Raw genomic sequence first — 24931 nt, forward strand, 5'->3', positions numbered from 1 at the left:
GTAAGTACAATGATTGTGATGGGGAGGTAATATGATGGAGAATGGAATTTCAAAGCGGAAAGCGTGGGGGGTGGGGAGGGAGGGAATTACCATGGGATTTTTTTAATAATCATGGAAAATGCTAATAAAAACTTTAAAAAAAAAAAAAAAAGAAAGGGCTGCCCCCCACCCACTGCAGTCTGAAGCCTTCACGCTCCTTGTCTACCGGCCATCTTGAGACAGCACCCTGCATCCACCATGAGTCTTGACATCCAGTGTGAGCAGGTGAGTGATGCCAGGTGGATGGAGCTCCTCCCCCAGATACAGCAATAATACCAAGTGGTCAGGCTGGATGACTGTGGCCTCACCGAGGGGTGGTGCAAGGACATCAGCTAGGCAGTCCAGGCCAACCCTGTCCTAACAGAGCTCAGCCTGCGCACCAATGAGCTGGGTGATGGTGGTGTGCACCTGGTGCTCCAGGGCCTGTAGAACTCTACCTGCAAGATCCAGAAACTGAGCCTCCAGAACTGTTGCCTGATGGAGGCTGGCTGTGGTGTCCTGCCCGGTTGCTGTGCTCCTTGCCCACCCTGCATGAATTGTATCTCAACGACAACCCCCTGGGGGATGCAGGCCTGCAGCTGCTTTGTGAAGGACTCCTGGAGCGCCAGTGCCACCTGGAGAAACTTCAGCTTGAGTACTGTAATCTCACAGTCACCAGTTGTGAGCCCCTGGCCTCTGTGCTGAAGGCCAAACCCAACTTTAAGGAGCTGGTGTTGAGCAACAATGACTTCCATGAGGCTGGTGTCCAAGCATTGTGCCAGGGCCTGAAAAACTCTGCCTGCCAGCTGGAGACACTTAAGCTAGAAAACTGTGGTATCACATCAGCCAACTGCAGGGATCTGTGTGATGTCATTGCTTCCAAGGCCTCACTTCGAGAGCTGGGCCTGGGCAGCAACAAGCTAGGCAATGCAGGCATCACTGCACTGTGCCCTGGCTGCTGAGCCCCAGCTGCAAGTTCAAGATCCTGTGGCTTGGGGAGTGCAACATCACTGCTGAAGGCTGCAGGGACCTGTGCCGTGTCCTCAGATCCAAGTCGAACCTGAAGGAGCTGAGCCTGACCAGCAATGAGCTGGGGGATGAGGGTGCCTGGTTGCTATGTGAGAGCCTGCTAGAGCCTGGCTGACAGCTGGAGTTACTGTGGGTCAAGACTTGCAGCCTCACACTTGCCTGCTGCTCCCACTTCCACTCCTTGCTGGCCCAGAACCGGTCTCTGCTTGAACTACAGATGAGTAGCAACCCACTGGGTGACTCGGGTGTGCAGGAGCTTTGTGAAGCTCTGAGCCAGCTGGGCACAGTGCTACATGTGCTGTGTCTGGGGGACTGTGACATGACTGATGCTGGCTGCAGCAGTCTTGCCAGGGTCCTGCTGGTCAACCATACCCTGCAGGAGCTAGACCTCAGCAACAACTCCATGGAGGATTGGGAATCTTGAAGCTGATGGAGAACCTTAGGAAACCCAGCTGTGTCCTACAGCAGCTAGTCCTGTATGACATATACTGGTCAGAGAAGGTGGAAGATCAGCTTAGGGCCCTGGAGGAGGAAAAGCCATCCCTGAAGATCATCTTCTGAGACATCTCCGTGGACACCCAGCCTTAATCCACACCAGCTTCCAGGGGTTCTGGGTATCTGGTGTCAACTGCAGATAAACCTAGGAATCAGCTTATTTCAGCAAGAAAATTAGACACTTTATAACTATTAAAGCACTTTGTTGGCCAAAAAAAAAAAAAAAAGAAAAAAAAGAAAAAGAAAGGGAGGAAGGTAGGGAGAAATAACTTATTTTAAAGACTTCCAAGTATCAATAAATGCTGGAAATTCTGCAGAAAATGATGAACCCTCATCCACTGTTGGTAGGAGTGAAAACTTCTTCAGGAACTGGGGAAATCAGTATGAAAGTTCCTAAAAATCAAACTACATCTACTGTTTTACCTAGTTGTGTAATTTATGGACAAATAGCCAAAATAGTCTTTCCCATAGAGACACCTGTTTGGCCATGCTTGTTGCTACTGTAGTCACAATAGCTAGGAAATACAATCAGCCAAGGTGCTGATCTACTGCTGATTAGATAATGGCAATATGGTACATATACAATATAGAGTTTTACTCACCAGTAAGAAAAAAGAAATTATGATATTGGTAAGAAAATAGAAGGAAGCTGGGCATGGCGGCGGATGCCTTTAATTCCAGCACTTGGGAGGCAGAGGTAGGAGGATTGCCATGAGTTCGAGGCCACCCTGAGACTCCAGTGTGAATTCCAGGTCAGCCTGGGCTAGAGTGAGACCCTACCTCAAACCCCCCCCCCCAAAAAAAAGAAAAGAAAAAGAAAATAGAAGGATCCTGAAAAAGTTCTACTAAGTGAGGTTACATAGGCTTAGAAGAAATATGTCCCATGATCTTGCTTATATGCAGATCCTAACATGGAATAGTTTGGTTTATGTAGAAGTTGTAGTAAGCTTCAGTAATACTGGTAAGGAAGTTAAAATAAGGTTTGAAAAGAGAAAAGGCAGGGAGGGATTAGAGGTGGGTATAACTAGGGAGGCAATTAAAGGGACAGAATACAAAGGGTTGGATGAACATGGAGGGAAATTGGTAAAGGAGGGAACAAGGATAGTGATAAAACCTTCCTCAGAAAACAGAAATGGAGAGTTTGGGCACAAGCACCTAAAACAACAGGCTCTTGCCTGTAAATACAAGTGCCAAAAAGGGATTAATCCACACAGAGAACTATTGGTCAGAGAACCCTATGAGGTCACAAAATTAATACAGATCATTGCAAAAGCATGTGGGTTACCCACCAGAAAGGCCTATTGGTTAAGACACCATAGGCTTCTGGGGTTGAGGATTTAGCTCAGTGGATGAGCGCTTGCCTAGCAAGCGCAAGGCCCTGGGTTCAGTCCTCAGCACCGAAAAAAAAAAAAAAATCATAAAAAGACACCATAGGCTTCAGTTATTTGAACTGAGTGGAAAAAGTCAATAGTGTGAACAAGCAATGCATCCTATAAGCTACAATATCATCTGGCTAAGGCAAAATGCATACACTAGTGTAACATTGGCATAGAGGCTATGGGGGTAATCAACTTCTCTCTGATTGGATATGAGGCAAGATCAGTGGAAGGGAATTCATACTTGAATTGAGTGAGGGTCAAGTTAGAGCCTATAGCTTGGAAAGTCAGAGAACCTAGAGGGAAGCACCCACTGTACTTTAGCTAAAAGGAGAGGTCATGCCCATCAAAAGTCTCGAAAATGCCTACATTTATACCCTATGATCCACACTGCCCTCAAACTTAGCTTTTTACAGATGGCAGCAAATAAAGGGGAGACCCAAAAGTTATTAGTGTGACAAGAAAAGATAGCCACTTACTTAGCACAAGATGAATCATCTATCACATCTGCCAGGGCCCAGGAAACATGACAGGAAATGCTGGATGAAGTATGAGTGCTATTGTCACTGCTAGCCCAAAACCTCCTACAGAGACATGGGAGCAGATGGCGAGGATTCTCAAAACTAATCAAAGCAGCAAATCAGGGGCTGCTGAGAGTTTAACAGTAAAGGAGGCTTGAATCAAGCCCTCCAAGGCTCAGGAAACATTGCAGAAGAGGTGACAGAAGGAATGTAAGAGCCACATGGTGGGAACGTGCATTTTAAGGCATTGTGCCCCCTCTCTACAGAGACTGAATGGTGCACAAATGACCCCACAATGATGTCTGATAACCTCACTGAGGAAGACCCTCAGTGAAATGGGATTGAGGAGGGAACATAATTAAATAATCCAATGGGAAATTATTACTTTGAAATATGCTTGTATATTAAGAGCTAAAATAAAAATATGAAATGAAAGTCAGGAAATAGGATGGAAGAGAGGAGTGTTGGCCGAAGGCTGAATTAAATTTTTTAAGATGTTTTGAGGGTTGGAGATATGGCTTAGTGGTTAAAGCAGTTGCCTGCGAAGCCAGAGAACTCATCTTTGAGTATCTATGTGCCACATAGACACATTCAGTGACTCAAGTGTGCAATGTGTCTGGAGTTTTTTCACAGTGGCTGAAGGCCCTGACACACCCATTCTCTATGTCTCTCTCTTCAAGTTTCCCTCTGGCTCTCTCAACAAATTTAAAGTTTTTGAATATGCCATACAGGAACCTACTTCTCCACTAGCATATATACATATACATATATGAAGAGAGACAGAGAATATGACTGATTTAGTTGGAGCAGAAGTTTCCAGTTAAGGTACAGCATGTTGTTCTTAAAAGCCAAAGATTATTATTAGAAAAGTATCAGTTCCAGAGGTTGGATAATTTCTAGTGAGTTTTTGGCCAGGGTGGTGCCTGATGTCCCCCAAATACTGTAGGCTTTGGCCAAGGTCTGTGGTTGCCCACCAGAATTAGATGGCAAGATCCTACTGCTGAAGACTCCATAAGCTTGTGCTGCAGGTAACTAACAAATGCAGCTTCAGCGACCTGAAAGACTTTTCTCTGTTGACTAGCTGTCAGGATGCTGGAAAGAACTATGCACCTTGTTTGGGGAGAAGTCATGAATGGTCTTATCCAACAGTGGACTCTGCAAGCTTGATGGCTGGTCAGCCAGGCCAAATGTACAACTAGTGCAATGGGGGCATGTCTGATATGGGTGAACCAACTGTGCTCTCTGATTGTACTTGAAGATTGTTCCAAGGGAAAGAATTCATGGCTAGTACTAAAAGTTTAATAAAAGTCCATTGCTCGGCAGAACACAAACCCTTCAGGGAATATTACTACTATTATTAGGTTGAATGGATATATTTTACCCACTGATATGCCATCTAGCTATGTACCTTTATGATCACATGCTAGTGCTACTCTAACTTTTGGTTAGACACTCTTCTTTTCAGAGGGTAGTGTCCACTGGGATGACTCAGATCTTACCAACATGATGAGATAGTAAAAACCAATCCAAAAATCTATTGAGCCGGGCGTGGTGGCACACACCTTTAATCCCAGCACTCGGGAGGCAGAGGTAGGAGGATCGCCGTGAGTTCAAGGCCACCCTGAGACTCCATAGTGAATTCCAGGTCAGCCTGGGCTAGAGCGAGACCCTACCTTGAAAAGCCAAAAAAAAAAAAAAAAAAAAGAAAAAGAAAAGAAAAGAAAAGAAGAAAAAAATCTATTGGAGTTGTTTCTGCATGGAAAAGACTCCCAACTCAGTGTGGTTTTTCTCCGGCCAGGAGAGGTTTCTGGGTCGTCTGATGCTCATCATCCTCCTCAACCCTAGGGCGGAACCATCAGGCCTGGTACTTCCCTCAGCACTACCTGAGCGGGAAGGAGCCCTGCATCTGGTGCCTAACGTGTGGCTCTGGAACCCCGACAGACTAGTGCACCCCGTGAGAGGCAGTCGTTGAAGAGATAATCAGTGTGTGCGGGTGAGCATACCCTCATGAGCTATGAGGCAGTCTTCATATTTAGTGCATTAAACTTTGCTTCTATAACCTGTACTTACTTGTCGACATCTCTTCATTCCCTTTCTCTTCCCCTTTGGTTCGCTGGCAGCTTTTGTATTTCTAAAGGCTTGTGCTTCTCTCTCTCTCTGCTTGGGCCTGTGAAGGCAGGCCAGCTTCTTCTGCCATTATGGAACTTACCCTGGATCTGTAAGCTTCAATAAATATTCCTTCCTCCATAACTGTACCTGGTCTGGAAGTTTATCTCAGCAAACCTAAAGCTGTCTGATGAGCTGAGATGAACCTGACCATGTGGATGTTAACCTTTTGGAACCTTTGCTTTAAAAAAATAGACATGGACTTGATTCTTACAACTAAAGGTGTCTTCTGGAGTGGTAAGCCAAATTTTATGGACTATTCAGATGAAAGTTTAAAAATTCTAAGTACAGACAGCATTAAACTTTGAGGCTTAGCTTATAAACTTTCTAAGAGGAAAGAAAGACTACAGGGAACTTCATTGGAACTGGGCTACTGGCATAAGGGCTGGCTGCATCCTGCTACCCAGGCCCAAAGAATTTAATCAGGGTAAATTTGTAATAGACTGATATGCTTAGCTAGAGATAGTAGATTTAAAAATTTATGATTTGTTTTTTCTTTGTTTTGGTTTTTCGAGGTAGGATTTCACTCTAGCCCAGGCTGACCTGGAATTCCCTATGAAGACTCAGGGTGACCTAAAACTCATGGTAATCCTCCTACCTCTGCCTCCCGAGTGCTGGGATTAAAGGCGTGAACCACCATGCCTGGCTGAGACTTAAGGTTTTAATCTAAAACACCTCAAGCAAGTTACAGGCACTGACACTAATTTTAGGTTATGATGGTTCAGTTTACATTGTATTAGTCTCTCCTTGCTATGCCTTATACCAGTTAAAAATGTTTACTCTGTGCCTTTATATATTAGAAGTGTTTAACTTGCTTAATTTTACAAATCTCAATATCTTAAATTGGTCAAGACTATGGGGACCTTTAAAATTAAACTGAGTACAATTTATAATATATAATAGTTATAAATCTACTGGGAGCCAGGGGCAAAATTTGGTAATTTAAATAGATGCCCCCCCACCTGGCAGGTTGTGCCTGACCCTCCCCTACTGGGAAATGGTGGGCAATCCACCTCCTGAAAAAAAAAAAAAAGTCTATTATTTGGGGCTGGAGAGATGGCTTAGCGGTTTTGGCACTTGCATGTGAAGCCTAAGGATTCAGGGTTCATTCCCCAGTACCCATGCAATCCAGATTCACCAGCTGACTCATGCATCTGAAGTTTCTTTGCATTGGCAAGAGGCCCTGCCATGCTTACACTCTCCCCCACCCCTTCTCTTCCTCAAGTAAATAAATTAAATATTTTAAAAGTTCATGATTTGCAAAGACATAGTCCCTGAGAGAAGCTATTGGGGTGATTTGGTTAAATGATTATGTTGTGCCAATTAAATTTCTCTCTAAAGATTTATCTTTGCCCATAGGTTTGTGCTGCTCTAACGTAGGTTCAGATAAATTCTTTTTCAGATGGTAGTGACTATTGAGGAACTCAAAAGTCATAAAAGTTCTAAGAAAAAGTCACTGCTAGGATAGAGAAATCACTTAGAGGTTAAGGTGTTTACCTGTAAAGCCAACGGACCCAGGTTCAAGTCCCCAGAACCCACATAAGTCAGATGTACAAGTGTTTGCATCTGGAATTTGCTTGCAACAGCTGGAGGCCCACATGTGCCCATTCTTTCTCTTTCTCTTTCTATTTACTTATAACTCTTAAATAAATAAATAAATAAAACAAAAATATTTTAAAAAGAAAAAGTGACTGCTGAGTTCTCAACACTAAATTAGACATCAACACCACCTAATGCAAGGCTCAGGAACAACACAGAAGAGGGTGCTGCAAGGGCTTTGGAAAGCTGTCTTCTGGACACCTTGCACCCTTTGTCTTCATGAGCATACTTTGTTTCATGACTTCACAGCAGGTGTCATCACTTGCACAAGACCTACACAATACTGGATACATCAACATTTTCAGGTGGGTGTTGAAGGAGTTCAAAAAGACATCAAAATAAAAGAACGACAAGCCAGAAAAAGAACTGGTTCACTGCAAGGACAATGCAGAGGAAAGGATGGAAGATGAAAAGAGAAGATAATGATGATCAAAGTATACTACGGACCTGAATGAAAATGAAAATTGTCCATAAAACTCTTTTTGAAAAGGTACAAAGAAGGTATTGAGGAGATGGCTAAGCCATTAAAGGTGCTTGGCTACAAACCATGTTCAATTCTCAAGTCATGCATGGGTAAGCAGATGCAAACACTGGCAAAATAAAATCTCACTTTTGTTTACAACAGCAAGAGACCTTCTGCACCCATGCTTCTGCTACATATACAAATAATAACTAAATAACACACATAAATAAATAATCCTTAAAGTACAAGAAAATTCATGAGGTTAAAAATGTAGTTATGGGCTGGATTAAGGCTCTTGTCTGCAGAGCCAAAGGACACAGGTTCAATTCCCCAAGACCCATGTAAGACAGATGCAAAAGGGGCACATGCGTCTGGAGTTTGTATGCAGTGGCTGGAGTCCTGGTATGCCTGTTTCTCTCTGTCTTTCTCTCTTCTATCTCTTTGCTTGAAAATAAATAATTTTTTTAAAAATTCTAGTTACAACCTAAGCTGTTTGCATATAAATGCTTAGTTGATTAGCCTTAAAACATAACCCATCTCCTATGCACACAATTATCAATTTATATCAGAAACATATCCCCTAGAAGTATGTTACCTAATTGTCACATAAAATAATACCTCGTGGGCTGGAGAGATGGCTTAGCGGTTAAACGCTTGCCTGTGAAGCCTAAGGACCCCGGTTCGAGGCTCGGTTCCCCAGGTCCCACATTAGCCAGATGCACAAGGGGGCACATGCTTCTGGAGTTCCATTTGCAGAGGCTGGAGGCCCTGGCATGCCCATTCTCTCTCACTCCCTCTATCTGTCCTTCTCTCTGTGTCTGTCACTCTCAAATAAATAAATAAATAAATAAAAATAATATCTCATAAAAACATATAGCAGGAGCTGGGAATATAGCTCAAACATAAAGGTTCTTGCATGGAAGGCATGGCATCAAACATGCAAATCAAGAGTACTGATGCAAACCACATGCACAAACTGGCACATGCATCTGGAATTCACTTGCAGTGTTAGGAGATCCTATCATGTCCATTCCCTCTCTTCCTCACCCTCCTGACCTCCATCTCTCCCTCTCTCTTCTACTTTCAAATAAACAAATGAAATATCTTTTAAATATGTTTATAGCTTTATATCATCTTAAGACCACATAAGTCAGAAATATTCCTTGGTTGTGATTAAAGCTTCATTTACAAAATTATTACAAAGGATTTGACTTTCTGAGTTTGCTCATTAGTAAAAGCAATATTTAGTCTACATTCTTTTTTTAAAATATTTTTTGTTCATTTTTTATTTATTTATTTGAGAGTGACAGACAGAGAGAAAGACAGATAGAGGGAGAGAGAGAGAATGGGCACGCCAGGGCTTCCAGCCTCTGCAAACGAACTCCAGACGCGTGCGCCCCCTTGTGCATCTGGCTAACGTGGGACCTGGGGAACCGAGCGTCGAACCGGGGTCCTTAGGCTTCACAGGCAAGTGCTTAACTGCTAAGCCATCTCTCCAGCCCTAGTCTACATTCTTAATGACATCACAGCTTAAAATATCCAGGAGTTAACTACTGCTGGGTATCTTTATAAAATCCAGACACTACAGCTACTCATGGTGGCACTCACCTTTAATGCCAGTACTAGGAAGGCAGAGGTACAAGGATCCCTGTGAGTTCCATGCCAGCCCTGGACTAGAGAGTAAGATCCAGGTCAGCTTCTGTTAGAATGAGTCCCTATCTAGAAAACAAATTGAGAAACGTATACATATAGTAAGCTCTGCATGAATGTACCTTCAACTGAATAAATTTTTTGTGAAAGAGCAAAAGTACTTAATAAAGATGTGCCCAGTGATTCAGAAATCAAACCAGTGAAAACTTTCCCATACAAATAATGATTCACCTTTAAGATCAATGTCTGCCATCTTGGTACATTAAACACATCATCAGTTTTGAAGTATGTGTACACATATGCAATAGAGTTACATTACACCCCACCCCCAAAAAACAAAAACACGATCAATTTCAAAGGAGAATCATTGCTCTGTGGTTAACAATATAGACTATGGAGGGAATTATAATGTTGTTATGGATTATATACTCTTATATCCACTTTCCAGAGCAGTAATGCGGATTTTACATTAGAAAAAAAAAATATTAGACTTAGCTTTTTGCATCTGAGTTTAAAAAATTCTGTAGCAGTTGATTTTCTTGTTGTTGGACAAAACACCTGACCCAAACACTGTCTAGACCCAAAAGTTCCCGGAACCATGAGTGCACTCCATGACTCCAAATTTCCTGCATCTATAATACTTCACCAATGCCAAGTAGGTGATGTTGACAAATTCTTTATCCAGGCTAAAATGAAGGTGGACTTCCAGGACCAAGAAACTCCTTCAGGATTCTTCCTTCAGGCCCTCCTCTTGAGCATACATTCTACTTTGAACCTACACTCGGTTGAGTCTCACTCACAGGAAATCTTAGCTATTTCCACTATCCAGAGGAACTAGAACATCCTTCAACAGGGTGATCCTTTAACAATTGCAACTAAGGTTGCTGCATTCTTTGGGTCCTAAAACTTATCTGTCCATACTTCCTTCTTGCCAATTTTTATATCCTTCATATAATTCTGCTCTGTATTATTCTCCACGAAACAAATCAGTGCATTAATTCTAAATTAATCTTTAGTCAAAGTCTCAGGACAAGAGCAGAACAGTGAGAATATCACACAAATTTCATGTACCAAGTACCTGACAAAGACCTCTTTGCTCTCTGAAACCTGAGGAGCCTACACAATTCATACCTCTTTAAGCATTTTAGTCTTTCATACTCTCATGAGAATGACCCAGTAAGTTCTCCTTATAACACTACAAGGTTTTTTAGTCCAAAGTTCCAGATTCCTTCAATATTCCTCCTGTAATACAGTTCTAGCAGACTAAAAATAACATGGTTTGGAGATGGAGAGATTGTTTTGTGGTAGGACACTTGGCTGCAAATGCTAAGGAGACAGATTCAATACTCCACTACCCACATAAGCCAGATGAACAAGGTGGTCCATGCATCTGGTGTTGATTTGCACTGTCTAGAGGCCCTTGCATGGCCATATTCTCTCTCTCACACACACACAAATTTTACCAAGTCACATGTTTGGGCTTCATGTAGCATCAGCCCCATATCTTGGTAACAACTTTCTGTAGCATTTACCATCTTACTTGAAAATAGCTTACGGAAAGAAAAGGTTTATTTAGCTGACAGTTTTGAAGAGAAACTTCATCATGGTGGGGAAAACATGTCAAGAGCAAACAGTTAGTCATAACATCTTCACACGAACAGAGTAGAAGTAGAGAGTGAGCTTTGAACACCCGGAGTGGCTGAAACAATTCACATCAAGATCAGCCCTAGTAACACACCTCCTTTACCTCACACAAATGTCCAGTATCTGGAGATAACATTCTTCACTTGATCTTAGCCAAAATGCAGAAAAGCAATGGAGATAACATCCTTTTTATTTTTTTTAATTTTTTTTTTTAATTTGAGAGCTACAGACACAGATAGAAAGACAGATAGAGGGAGAGAGAGAGAATGGGCACGCCAGGGCTTCCAGCCTCTGCAAACGAACTCCAGATGAGTGTGCCCCCTTATGCATCTAGCTAACATGGGACCTGGGGAACTGAGCCTCAAACCGGAGTCCTTAGGTTTCACAGGCAAGTGCTTAACCGCTAAGCCATCTCTCCAGCCCGAGATAACATTCTTGAGCAATAAGAAGCTTGACTACATGATAGCTAGGAAACAAACTAGGATTAGATATGCCACTATCCCTAGCCCAAAGGAAACATAGTTACCTTACAATATTACAGTTGGTATAAAAGCAGCCATCAAGTAAGAAAATGTTAAGTGAGTTGGAGACATGACTTAGATTTTAAGGTGCTTGCATGCAAAGTATAAAGACCCAGGTCAGATTCACCCAGCACCCACATAAGCCAGGTGCACAACATGACATATCTGACTATAGTTCATTTGCATTGGCTATAGGCCCTGGCATTGCCATTCTTGCGCTCTCTCTCTCTCTCTCTCTCTTACTTAGCCCATACATTTAAAAAGCAAATTGTACATAGGATCAATCAATAAAGTTATTGATGATGTACTGTTAACATGAGTAATAAAAATTTGTTTATCCCTGTATAAGTGTATACCAGATGAAATACTCAATTGGTAGTTAAAATTAGGCAAGTTACCACTCTATAATAAGCACATTTGCATTATTTAGGCGAAATCAAGGCATGAATGTGACCAAAAGGAAAGATTAAATAAGTAAAAGGATGCACACACTTTTTTATTCCCAGCAATTGCGAGGTAGAGGTAGGAATGATGGCTATGAGTTTGAGGCAAGCCTGGTAGTACAGAGTGAGTTACTGGTGACCATGGACTAAAGCAAGACACTACATTAATAAAAAAAAAAAACAAAAAACAATAAACCAACAACTATCTTTAGCATTAATATCATTAGAGGTATTATCTGTTTGTTGAAACATCTTAAAGAACTGCAATATCCTAACTATGCAAAGGTAACATAATCATTTTTTGCTTAATTAGGGATTTGTATGAATTACTAAAAAGGGGGACTAATTGTCTCTTACTTCCAACTAGTGTAACTGACCTCCATCCCAATGAACAGTCAGGAATAAACTAATAGTTGAGAATACCTTCTGGACCTAAAACTTTTTAATTCACTATCAAAATTTTATCCTCATAGACTAATCAATAAAAAACAGAATTAATAATTTTGGTTGAAGTGGCTTAGGAGAAAAAAAAAATGAATGAATTTAACAGGTCTCTTACTGTCATAAATTGACCTAATAAAATTAATCAAACCAAATAACCCCATGGATAATATCACTAGCCCATTATAGAGTCCAGCAACAGGGTTTATGGTCTGAGTGTTGGATTAGGGCATCCCAGAAGCACAGTAACTCTAAGAGTTTATTTTTCAATGATTAAAGTCCTACTTGATCTGAGTTCAGACTGGAGTGATCCAGGTCGGTTTCCATTACTAGCAATTCTTCCTGCCATGATGAAGCTTCTTAGCCCTTCCAAGACTGGGACTGTAAGTCAAAATAGCATTTTCCTCCCGTCAGCTGCTTGTAGTCAGGTGTTGTGTCCCAGCAATAAGAAAGTAACTACAAGAAACTTGTTCAAGAACATGACTTGTTACGGTGCAGAAGTGATTACCATATAACATTTAAAGCTTCATTTTAAGAGGTTCAAATGTCTCATTAGCATGAATACATCTCATTAATACCATAGCACTATTTATCCCACTGTCAATCACCAACATGAACTACTGAAATATATACAACTACATAAAATGTTCAGGTGTTGTCAGACCATATGGTCTTCTCCAACCATATTCTCAGCCGTAAATTATTTATTGAAGAATTCCTTCACCCAAACTCCCTCATAAGACTCTTATTTATAGCAGTTATGACCGTACCTGTAATTTAACCACTTAGTTTATGGATCACACTACCAATGCCCCAACCACTTTCAGACATAAGTCTAGGAACTGTACTGATCTTGGCTACATCAATTCTATTACTATATTCCATTCTATCAGTACCAAACTATACAGGTGAGTGAGGACTTCAGCTGTAGCCCTGTCAATCTCATGTGAAGTGAACATGTGCAGGACACATTAAAAAAAATTTTTTTGAGAATGTTGAGGCTTGATAGATGACTCATCACTTAAATCACTTGCCTGTAAAGCTTAGCCACCCAAGTATGGTTCCAAATTTGTCAGTTATATTCCCGGCTTACCTAGAATTCACTATGTTGGATCAGGTGGCCTCAAATTCATGGAGACTCTCCTATCTCTGCCATATGTCTGCTGGAATTAAAGGCATGCATCACCATGCCTGGCCTTAGCTTACAATTTTTTAAATCATGGAATTTACATTGCATAAGACATTCTAGTATTGAGTGTAAAATATTTATCTGTGACTATTGTCCTCACACACTTTCATAGAAATGAAAATGGTGACAAATCAAAAGTGCATTCATGAGTGTGCAGGTAAACTAGTTCTGATGCCTTTACCTATCTTGAAAAACCTCCAGGTCATCATCAGTAAGCCTTCCCTCTGAAGTGTTTGTTCTATTTCCTTGGTTACCTAAATTATTCTGAGGAGAAAATTAATGCTGCATGTATTTTTTTGAAATTATCAGCTTAGTGATTCATAGATGAGTAGAAAATATTATGTGGTGTTGTTGATATCCATGAGGTTCTTCTAAAAATGGAAAGAAAATGATTACATATGCACAATAATACAATATTCTTAGCATTTCTTAGTTGTAAAATAGCTTTTAAGTCTCATGAGGTCCTATTTGTCAGTTGCCTTCTTTCCTGGGCAACTGGGGTCCTATTCAGGAAGTCCTTCTCTACAGCTGTATCTGGAAGTATTTTCACTACTTTTCTTATGTATGTTTATGGGATTCAAGTTTTACGAGGTCTTTGATCCATTTGAGGACTATGATCTCCCGTTTCAGCATGGGTTGCCCTGGCCAAATTTGAACATGCATTCCTTCTGGGTTTGCTTCATCATGCCTTGCCCCAGGCCTGGTCTGGTTTGTCCTTAACATCTCTCCTTGTCTTTTGGTATTGCTATCTTCCTTGCCTTGAATTGTACCTGGCCCTAAGTCACAATCCATCATGCATGATCTGTCCTTTCCTTCTCTGTTACTTTCTGCCTGCTCTGCCTTGCCTTCCTCATCTTCCCTTTTGTCTGTCCTAGCCTGGTATTCCTAATGGCCTGTCTGGGGTTGCCATCTGCCTAGCCTTATTTTCTCCATTGCTGTGAATTCCATCTTGAATGTCCACACCTTCCTCTGACCTTGCCTGGCCCTCATGCTCCCTTAAAAAAAATATTTATTTATTTATTTGAGAGTGACAGACACAGAGAGAAAGACAGATAGAGGGAGAGAGAGAGAATGGGCATGCCAGGGCTTCCAGCCTCTGCAAACAAACTCCAGACGCGTGCACCCCCTTGTGCATCTGGCTAACGTGGGACCTGGGGAACCGAGCCTCGAACCAGGGTCCTTAGGCTTCACAGGCAAGTGCTTAACCACTAAGCCATCTCTCCAGCCCCCACATACTCCCTTAAGTAGCCTCCTTGATTTCCCTTGAATGTACCTTGTGCTTGTGTGCACTCACTTGCTTGCCTTCCACCTTTCCAGGCCTTGTTACCCCTTTCTTACCCTGGCCTTCCATGAGGCCTTGCCTGGGGTCCTTCCCTTCAACCCCTTTGCCTCACAACTTGCCTGGCCTTGTATTTCTTCTATCCTTGCCTGGACTTGGCTTTCTCTTGTCTTCCCTGATTTGACTTGCTCCTTGGCCTTACTTCTTACTTATCCTAGCTTTTCAATCACCCATTCCCCCTACTCCCAACATGGCTTTGTTTTCCCCTTGCTTTGGTGAGCTGTTGTTACCATAGCATTCTCTTGTACTGACTGGCTTGTGGCCTGGCCTGGCCTGCCTTGGCTTCTCTATCATTTTGCCTACCTGGCCTTCCTTCCCCCCTGGACTGACATTTGGCCTGGTCTGACCTTGCTTGACCTCATCTTGTCTTCCCTGCCCTAGCCTGCCTCTTACTCTCCCTTAGGCCTGTGTTGTCTTACTCCTGCCTTCTGTCTGGACTTCATTCTCTAGGTCTTCCATACTGCATGGTCTTGGGACCTCTGTTTCCATGCCTTGTCTCAAGTGTGGTCTTGTCTGGTCTTGTCTTCTAATGAGTGGATTTGCCTTCTGCCTTTTCTTTTCTCATCTGGGCTACTGTCCCATCCCTTCATCTTGACACTTGTCCATCCTTTTCCCTTGTCTGACTGTGCCTTTCTCCTGTCTTCTTGGGCCTCTTTACACCTGCCCTTGCCTTCCTTCTGGCTTGGCTTAGCCTTGGTTCTCCCTATCCTGACCTGGATTTTTCCTTGCCTTCTCCTTGGCATGGATTTTGTGGGCCTGTGTTTATATTCTCATCTTCCTTGTCTAGCTTCTTGCCTACCTTCCTCCTTTCCTGTTCTTGTTTGGCCTTCTCTCTCCCTTGACATGTCTGGCATTGCTTTTTACCCTTTGATTGCATTTCACCTGTCCTGGTCTCACATTCTGAGGTCCTAGACTGACCGTGTTTTCATCCTTGCCTGGCACTCCATATTTCCTGGCCTTTGCTGCCTGGAGCTTCCCTGACATCCTTGCTTTACACCTTGCCTGGTCTCTACTTTCCTTACTGTGGCCTGGTCTGGCATGGTGTACCCAATGACTGGGCCGGGCCTTTCCTGTTCCTTGGTTGCCTCCTTTGCCGGGCCAAGCATGCCTTCCTTTTGCCTGCTTAGCCCATTCTTTTCCCATGTCTGGTCTGGCTTTGTTTTCCCCTGTCTCTTACCCCTGGCCTGTTTTCACCTTTGCTTTACTTGACATTTGCCTTTCTGTGAAGTTTGCCTGGTCTGCCTTCTCTTTGCCTCATTTCCCTTTCCCTGCCTGGGCTAGCTAGCCTTCTTCCTTGACTTCTGCCTGGCTTTCCCCCTTGCTATGACTGCTTTCAATCCTGCCTTCGCTCTGCAATTTTCTTTTTCACAGGACCCTGACTTCTGTCTTAACTTCACAATTGCCCATCTTCCCTGGCCATTCACCCTTTGTTTTTCTTGGGCTTGACCAGGTCTTATCTTATCTTAGGCTTCAATAGTCATTGCCTTCACCTTGGTCACATGCTACCATTCCTGCTTTTGCCATTTCCCTGGCCTTCCTTAACATCACCTGGTGTAGTCTTCTACCTTGGCTTCCCCATGCTTTCCCCTGTCTTATCTGGCGTTTCCTGCCTGTCTCCCCACTTGATTTGCACTCCACCTTGCTTAACATTGCCTTTCCATCATATTGACTGGTCTGCCTTTCCCCTTGCTTATTGTTTCCCTTCCTCTTGCTGTCGTATCAGCAGGCCTTGCTTGACCATGTATCCCCTGTCCTTCCCTTAAATAGGGTTGTCTTACCACTTCCCATCACTAGCCTTTACCAGCCCCTTGCCTTCCTCCTGTTCTGACTTGGCATGACCACCTTTTCCCTTCCATGTGGCATGTTCTTGTTTTCTCCTAGTCTGGCCTGGACTTGACTTCCTTTTTTTTTTTTTTTTTTTTTTTTTTGTCTGATCTGGAACTTGGTCTGTCCTCTATATCCTTCCCTCTTCCTTGGCTTGCCTGTTGCCATTACTTATCTTCTACCTAGTCTAGCCTTATTTTCCACCTTAACGGCTTGCCCTGTCTTCCTTTTCCACTTGCTTGAACAGGCCTTCTTTCTCATTTTACTTTTGTAACCTGCCTTTGGCCATAACTGCTGTGTGTTCTATTTTGCCTGGCTCTATCGTCTCTTTAACTTTGCACTCTTGTTCCTCCCATGCTTGCTATGGCCTTTGGCTCCCATTATCTAGTTGTGCCTTCACACTTCCCTGCTCATGCCCTTCTATTTCCCCTTGTCTTCCTCCTTGCCTTGCCATATCTGTATCCTGGTCTGGCCTTGCCTCTCTAGAAAATCTTTACCTTACACATCTTGCCTCCTCTCGCCTGGCCATGGCTTCTACATGTTTTTGCCTGCCTTTCTCTTCCCATGGCGTTGCCTTCCCATCCCCTTCTAATGATTTTGCCTGTTAGTACATGGTGTACTCTTAACTATTTTTGGAGATAGGGTGTCAATATAGCCCAAGCTGTCCCAAAACTCACTCTATTACTCAGGAAGGGCTCAAACAGTGATTCTCTTGCCTCACCCCCCCCCCCATATTTCTGGGTTTAAAGATGTGAGCCTGCTGCCTGGCTAATAACTGATACTATCCCCTTCTTTCTAGGGTATGAGTTCCTGCCCCTGTTTGAAGCTGTGGAACAATCTGCACTTGACATTTCAGAGGCTGTCTTTGCAAGTGGATAGAATAGAGAGGACTGGCTGAAAGTCATTTCCACATGAGATTTCTATGGGCATAGTGAAGAAAGAAGGGGGCTCCTCATACTCTGCACTTCAGAAGATCTTATCCCCAAAACACAAGGAGCCTCTCCTATGCTTCCCAACTCTCCAGAACAATGGGCAGTCTGGGTGAGGAGACAACTCTTTCCTGGATAAGGAGACTGAGATAGACAGGGGCCTTGCATCATATCTTGAGAAGCCAGAATGACACTTTGGAATGTGGCATAAAGATAATTTAGTTGTATCTTATAGGTAACCTCTTGGGATGAAGCTGATGTCCTCTGCTTGTGAGGCCACACTCCACCCCTGTTATCTGTCTTCCAGCACTGTACCCCTGTATGTAATGGGGAACATCTGGGTTTTTGTTTTGGGTTTTTGAGAGAGTGTTTTGAGGTTTATCAGGTGATTGTTACTTTTATATTCTTGGTCAAAGAATGGTCATATTCTCTTGGACAAGGAATGTCCTCCTAGTTTTGGCTCTAGAAGAAAAGTGCATGCAATTTATAAACTTCCAGGCAAATCCAATACTTCATTTGCCACACTGGGGTCTACCCTGTTATACATAATGGCAGTGTATTATTGTAAATTTGTCAGCCGAAGCATTTGGGGAAGCATGTCACAAAAAGGTGTTGTGGTCATTCACATCTCTCTGAACATTACTATAGTACAACAGATATCAGTCCTGTTAGGTAGCTCTTTCAGTTCACATTGGTACATCACAAGCTGTAAGCACACTTATAGGAAACATGAATGCATTCTTTGTCAATGCTTACTTTATCAGTCTGTATCTACATTAAAAGATGTCCAGGAGCTGATATTCAGTGACCATGAAGAATTCAATGATTTGCTATGAGGTGAAGGCATGTATTCTGTCTAGGAGAAAGTGAGAAATCTGAGTATGTAAGGATAAAAAAAAGTATGCAAATATTGTCAAAATCAGCAGAATATAGTGCATGTCAGATACAGGCTAGGCTTAACTTGAAGGGAGTAAAGCTGTGAAATTTATTAATTTATATTAATACATATCTTAGTTCATCACAGACAGTTGCCAGGTCACATGCAGAAAAATACTATTTGCTATTTTAAAAGGCTAACATAGCCCCAAATACCATTAGTTCTGGACTAGTAATATTTACTTCTCCACAATCATTGTACTCCATTGTTGAAGTTTTAGTCACAGTATAATGTTTTTGTTTTTGTTTTCAAGGTAGGGTTTCACTTTGGTCCAGGCTGACCTGGAAATAACTATGTAGTCTCAGTGGCCTTGAACTCGCAGTGATTCTCCTACCTCTGCCTCCCAAGTGCTGGGATTAAAGGGTATGCCACCATGCCCAGCTCCACAATATAGTTTTGAGAGTCTCAGTTTTTGGTTTTCTATTTGCCAAACTTCATTTTGCCATTTATGTACCCAGTAGGCTATTATCTCACATACATCCTAGGAACAGGTAAAGAAGACAGCTCTTCAGGAGTGTGATATTTATCAGAGCCATTAGGAAAGAAACTCCTATATCATGTCAAATCTATTAGCCATTATGATGTGGTTATTATCTAAGTGTCAAATACCTTGTATGTGACGTGACATTTACAGGGACACAAATACCAGATTTAAGGTTGAAAATAATAATATAGGTGATAGGTAAGGAAGAAGAAATTGTTAACTTGAATGGAAAGTTAATTGGAATTTTTAGAAATATACATACTTAGTTTAGATAAGGTAGGAAATATATGAGATTAGTATTAACAGAATATTTGAAATACCTTGAAAATTTTTAATGTTAAACTTTACAGAATTTAGGACATTAATTTTGAAGTTCAGATATCAAGTATAAAAGTTGTTTTGTTTTTTTTTTTCAAATAAGACTTTAATATAGGTGGATTGTAATTTTTACTTACTTGGTACAGAGATCAAAAGAGGTCATAACTGTAGAAGAACTAATGAAAGTATGTCAAGCTAAAAAGAGGTAGAAAATTTCATTACTTTCAGTGTACTATCAGTTGTTTCTTTTTTTTATTTTTTTAATTTTTATTAACATTTTCCATGATTATAAAATATATCCCATGGTAATTCCCTCCCTCCCCACCCCCACACTTTCCCATTTGAAATTCCATTCTCCATCATATTACCTCCCCATTACAATCATTGTAATTAGATATATACAATATCAACCTATTAAGTATCCTCCTCCCTTCCTTTCTCCACCCTTTATGTCTCTTTTTCAACTTTCTGGCCTCTGCTACTAAGTATTTTCATTCTCACGCAGAAGCCCAGTCATCTGTAGCTAGGATCCACATATGAGAGAGAACATGTGGCACTTGGCTTTCTGGGCCTGGGTTACCACACTTAGTATAATACTTTCCAGGTCCATCCATTTTTCTGCAAATTTCATAACTTCATTTTTCTTTACCGCTGAGTAGAACTCCATTGTTTCTTTTGTAAGTGTAATGAAATTTTATATAATTAGTCAAAATCGTTATCCAGAATAATAAAATTTTATCCACAAAATTGTTATCTAATGGGAAAATATGGAAAAGTAGAATATGTAAGAAATCTATTGGTATAAACAGGGAAGCACATGTTCTAACAAATAGAATGAATACCTACTGGAAAATATGTAAACTTAACACCTTGATATAAGTCAATTAAAAGCTTTAAGTATCTCATTTAACATAAAAATTTATGTATAAGCTATTCTGTGAGCATTACATAAACCTCATTAAGAGCAGAGTCATATTTAAGAGAACCTGAACTTTGACCTGTAAAATAAAAAATAATAATAATATGATTATGTCATTCTTTTTGTTTGAGCTTTAAATAACTTTTCTTTCTTTTTTTCTGAGGTTTGGTCTCACTCTGGTCCAGGCTGGCCTGGAATTAACTATGTAGTCTCAGAGTGGCCTTGAACTCTTGGTGATCCTCCTACCTCTGCCTCCTGAGTTCTGGGATTAAAGGTGTGCACCACCATGCCCATCAATACCTCTTTATCAGAATCCTAACAACTTTTCCCCCTAACTTTTTTCTTTATGGTTTTTGTCCTTATGGTTAATTGTAAGTAGAGTGGATTGTGATGGTCTGCATTCTAATTTCCTTGGGATTGAAGTCCCCTAGGCCCATGTTTTGTTAAAGATCCAAAAAGTCTGTTATACTAATTTCATGTTTTTGAGTTTTATGTTACATAAATAAAGTCTAAATAAACAAATGAAAGCTTATTGAAATGAATCTTGATTTTGGTAAACAGCTTTTATTTCAGTAGCCAGAGCTTGAAACTAGGAAACATAGATCAATTTTAACCTTGATTGGGACAGGATAATATAAATAAAGAGTAAAGGCTGAATTATATTAACAATTCAGGTGATAAACAATGGACAATTAAAACTGTTAAGTTAACCCATTTTACCACAGGCAACTCAAACCTCTTTTAGTTTAAGTCCCACAACCTTTTTCTATCAATTCTCATAACCTATGAACAACACACTTCAGAAGAGCATTTTATCTTAACCATGTACTGTCATTTAAGACCCAGTTTCCCCAATATTTAGGATATTTCCCTTGATCTGTCTCTTTCAACTAACAGTTCCTGGAAACCATACAAGACCATGAGGAGGAGTAATCAGGAATGTCTAGGTTTTCTGTTGCCTTGTCACTTCTTGGCTCTGTCTAGACTATCTTTAAAAACAAAAAACAAAACAAAACAAAAAAAAAAGCTACTGTTTATATCCTCACATTATTTTATGATTTCATTGACCAGCTAAACATCTTCTTAATAAAGTTCTTTGTATCTATTATTTAATGTCTCTTCCATTAAAAAAAAAATGTTTTAGGGACTGGAGAGATGGATTAGTGGTTAAGAGCTTGCCTGTGAAGCCTAAGAACCCTGGTTTGAGGCTCACTTCCCTAGGACCCACTTTAGCCAGATGCACAAGGGGACACACGCATCTGGAGTTTGTTTTCAGTGGCTGAAGGCCCTGATGCACCCGTTCTCCCTTTCTCTCTCCTTCTCTCTCAAATGAATAAATAAAAAAATTGGATAATTAAAAAAAATGTTTTAGAGTGATGGATAGAGAATTAGCACTGAAATCCACAAGGTGTGAGTTTGTAAGTAGGATCCTGAGGAAGAGAGTCTGGACCAGGTGTAGGTTCAAGGGAAGTAGATAAAGAACTTGTAGCTATTTATGTCCTTGCTCAGCATAAGGTTTTCCAGTACAATTGTCTAAGGGAAAGTATTCCAGATGGTTTCTGTTCCTTCAAGGCCTTCTGAGTTAAAGGAAGTACATCACTTAGGGGAATTGTAACGTTTTTCTGGGACTGATAGCTTTGGATGTTTCCTCAAGGCCTTCTAGTCTTAGGGACATTCATTACCCCTTTAGTTCCCTCTGGTTCTCAGGAAAGTCATTAACCATTCAAGCACTGTGTTATTTTCAGCCTAGCTTGGCCTTGAAATCACTATGTAGTTTAACATAACAGTCCTGCTCCTCATGCCTTTTAAGAAGTCGGATTACAGCCAGGAATGGTGCACACACCTATAATCCCAACACTTTGGTGGGAGAGGTAGGAGGATTGCTGTGAGTTTGAGGCCACCCTGAGACTGCATAGTGAATTCCAACTCAGCCTGGACTAGTGTGAGACCCTATCTCAAAAAAGAAAACAAACAAACAAAAAAGTGCAATTACAGATGTGGACCATCAACCATTACACTGCTCTAAGAATGGTTTCTAAAGTTTATTCCCAAAATTCCCACATTGAAAACAGGCATCATACTTGTTTATAGAGTCAATAGAGAAAAAACAGAACCCTAAACAATCTGGTCTTGAACAAGTTTTCTGTTTGAGTCATACCCTGTTGCCGCCTTAGAATCATTCCTAGTCCAATAATTTAGTCACTAAATTCCCTGTCCTGTATCCTGCTCTGAGCCTGTGTGTGTTGATTTGATAGGGTGAACTTTCTTCAACATTTCTGCCCCAACTACCTGCTTTTGTCCTGTTTTTCATTTCTATCAAGCTCATAGTCTCTCCTCCTTCCCGTCCGTATTCTTGTTTGCCTCCATTCCTGTGGCCTATGCTGCATGGAATCAGTTCCAGATTCCTCCTGAAAACTCTACCTATTTACCACCCAGTCCTTCCATCTTATCACTCTTTCTCTTATCATATAGGAGAGACAGAAGCCTGCAAATTGTATACACTATTTTGTACTTTTTTTGTTTTGTTTTTTTTGAGGTAGGCTGACCTGGAATTCACTACAGAATCTCAGGGTGGCCTCAAACTCACAGCAATCCTCCTACCTCTGCCTCCCAAGTGCTGGGATTAAAGGTGTGCACTACCACGCCCAGCTATTTTTGTGCTTTTTGAGGGGGAAATTCCCATGTACTCTAGGCTGGTCTGAAACTCATTTTGTAGCTGAGCCCAGCTTTAAACCATTGTGTTACAGATGAGTCCTGGTGACAAATGATCATCATTGTGTTAGAGATGAGGCCTGGGGAGACATGGTCATCATTTTGTTACAGATGAGGCCTGGGGAGACTTGTTCATTATTGTATTAAAAATGAGGCCTGTGGAGACATGCTCATCATTGTGTCACAGATGAGGTCTGGGGCAACATGATCATCATTGTGTTACAGATGTTGGTTAGGGAGATATGATCATCATTGTGTTACAGAAACTTGGGGAGACATGATTATCATTGTGCTACAGATAAGGTATAGGAAGATATGATCATCCTATTTTCTTAAAGATGAGGCCTATCAATCAATGAATGCAAAGAATTTTGTCAAGAAACAGGACAAGCAGATTACATAGCTTGATTTTTCACTCTTCTGTTGTGAAAAACAGCTTACCTGGTGACATTCCACATAGCAATGCCTCAACAGACCCATTTGGATGACATGTATGCCATCATAAATGTTTTATTTTACAAAAACATCCCATTCCTCTTCCTTTTGAAAAGACTTTTTGATTATGGAACTTATTTTTATGGCTCATAAGAATAACAATCAGAACTTGTGATGGACACATGACTCAGGGTTAGAAGCAATAGTTAGAAGTAAAATGGGAACTGTTAGAAGCAATAGTTACAACTGTTATAAGACACAACAAGGAGAGTCTGGACCAATGTAAACTCAATAACCACCAAGAAAACATCAAACATCTGCAGCTTAAGTCTGATATCATAAAGTGAATGACAGTCTATGAAATTGGCAATTCTACACCTCAGGCTTTGCTGAATAGCTAGGCAAACTTCCATCCTGATGCAAGAGCACTACATGGTACTTTGATGGCCCTGGTATATCTAAAATACCATCAGGTCTAGATGCAAAACACTATCCATCTTCCAATGTATTCACAAACCTCCTCATGAGGGTCATCACACCCTGCCAATATGACATGTTGCAACAGAACCTCCTGGAAACATGAACATCTTGACAAAACCCATGTTCTTTTCATGCTACATAAACCAAGAACAGGTGTGTAGGACACAGCCTTATTCAAGCAGCTTCAGCAACAAATTTCATTACCAGTAATTATATATTTGCTTGAATTTTTCCAACTTTAAAGATTAAATTTCTCACCCCCATCTTTTTAAAGCAATTTCCACCCTTTTCAAAATTTAGAGAGAGGAAGTGAGAGAAAGCACAAATTGGCACATGAGGGTTCCAGCTACTATAACCAAACTCCAGATGCTTGCAGTATATTGCTAGGGGCAGGGTATAGTGTATTATAGCCAGTTTCCACTTCCCAGTGTTTGGTGCACTCTCGTGTTCCTGTCATACGTCTGATGGTGGCCAAGTGGTAATGTCCACACACTGCTCATGCCATTATTTTCACCTGTTGTGTTGGTTTGATTAAGGTGTCCCACATAAACTTAGGTGTTCTGAATGCTATGTTCCCCAGCCAATGTCAATTGGAAATTAAAGAATCCAGGAAGCAGTGTATTCTTGGGTGTGGGGTAATGGGTGTTAAAGCCAGCTTCCATGTGCCAGTGTTGGGCAAACTCTCCTGTTTTGGTTTTCCACCTTATTTTCGCAAGGGGGTGATGTCCAAACTCTGCTCATGCCATCAACTTTCCCTGCCATCATGGAGATTGCCCTCAAGCCTGTAAGTTGATATAAACCTTTTTCCCCCCCAATTTTTTCTTGGTCAGGTGATTTCTTCCCCACCAATATGAACCTGACTGCATCAATTGCTGTAAAAGAGTCCCCCGTTGAGTCTATAAGCTAAAATAAAACTTTTTTTCTTTCCCCACAGATGTTCATTTTTGGGTGATTTCTGTCAGCAATGTGAACATTACTGCAACAGTAAAGTTGGTACTG

General features: G+C 41.3%; 1 pseudogene; it reads left to right on the plus strand.

Moving 5' to 3' along the window:
- The first annotated feature begins 217 nt into the window (after nt 1-217).
- On the plus strand, nt 218-1608 carry LOC101602292 (annotated as a pseudogene).
- Nucleotides 1609-24931: the final 23323 nt, after the last annotated feature.

This window comes from Jaculus jaculus, unplaced genomic scaffold, assembly GCF_020740685.1.
Source record: "Jaculus jaculus isolate mJacJac1 unplaced genomic scaffold, mJacJac1.mat.Y.cur mat_scaffold_50_1_766167_arrow_ctg1, whole genome shotgun sequence".
Classification (NCBI taxonomy): domain Eukaryota; kingdom Metazoa; phylum Chordata; class Mammalia; order Rodentia; family Dipodidae; genus Jaculus; species Jaculus jaculus.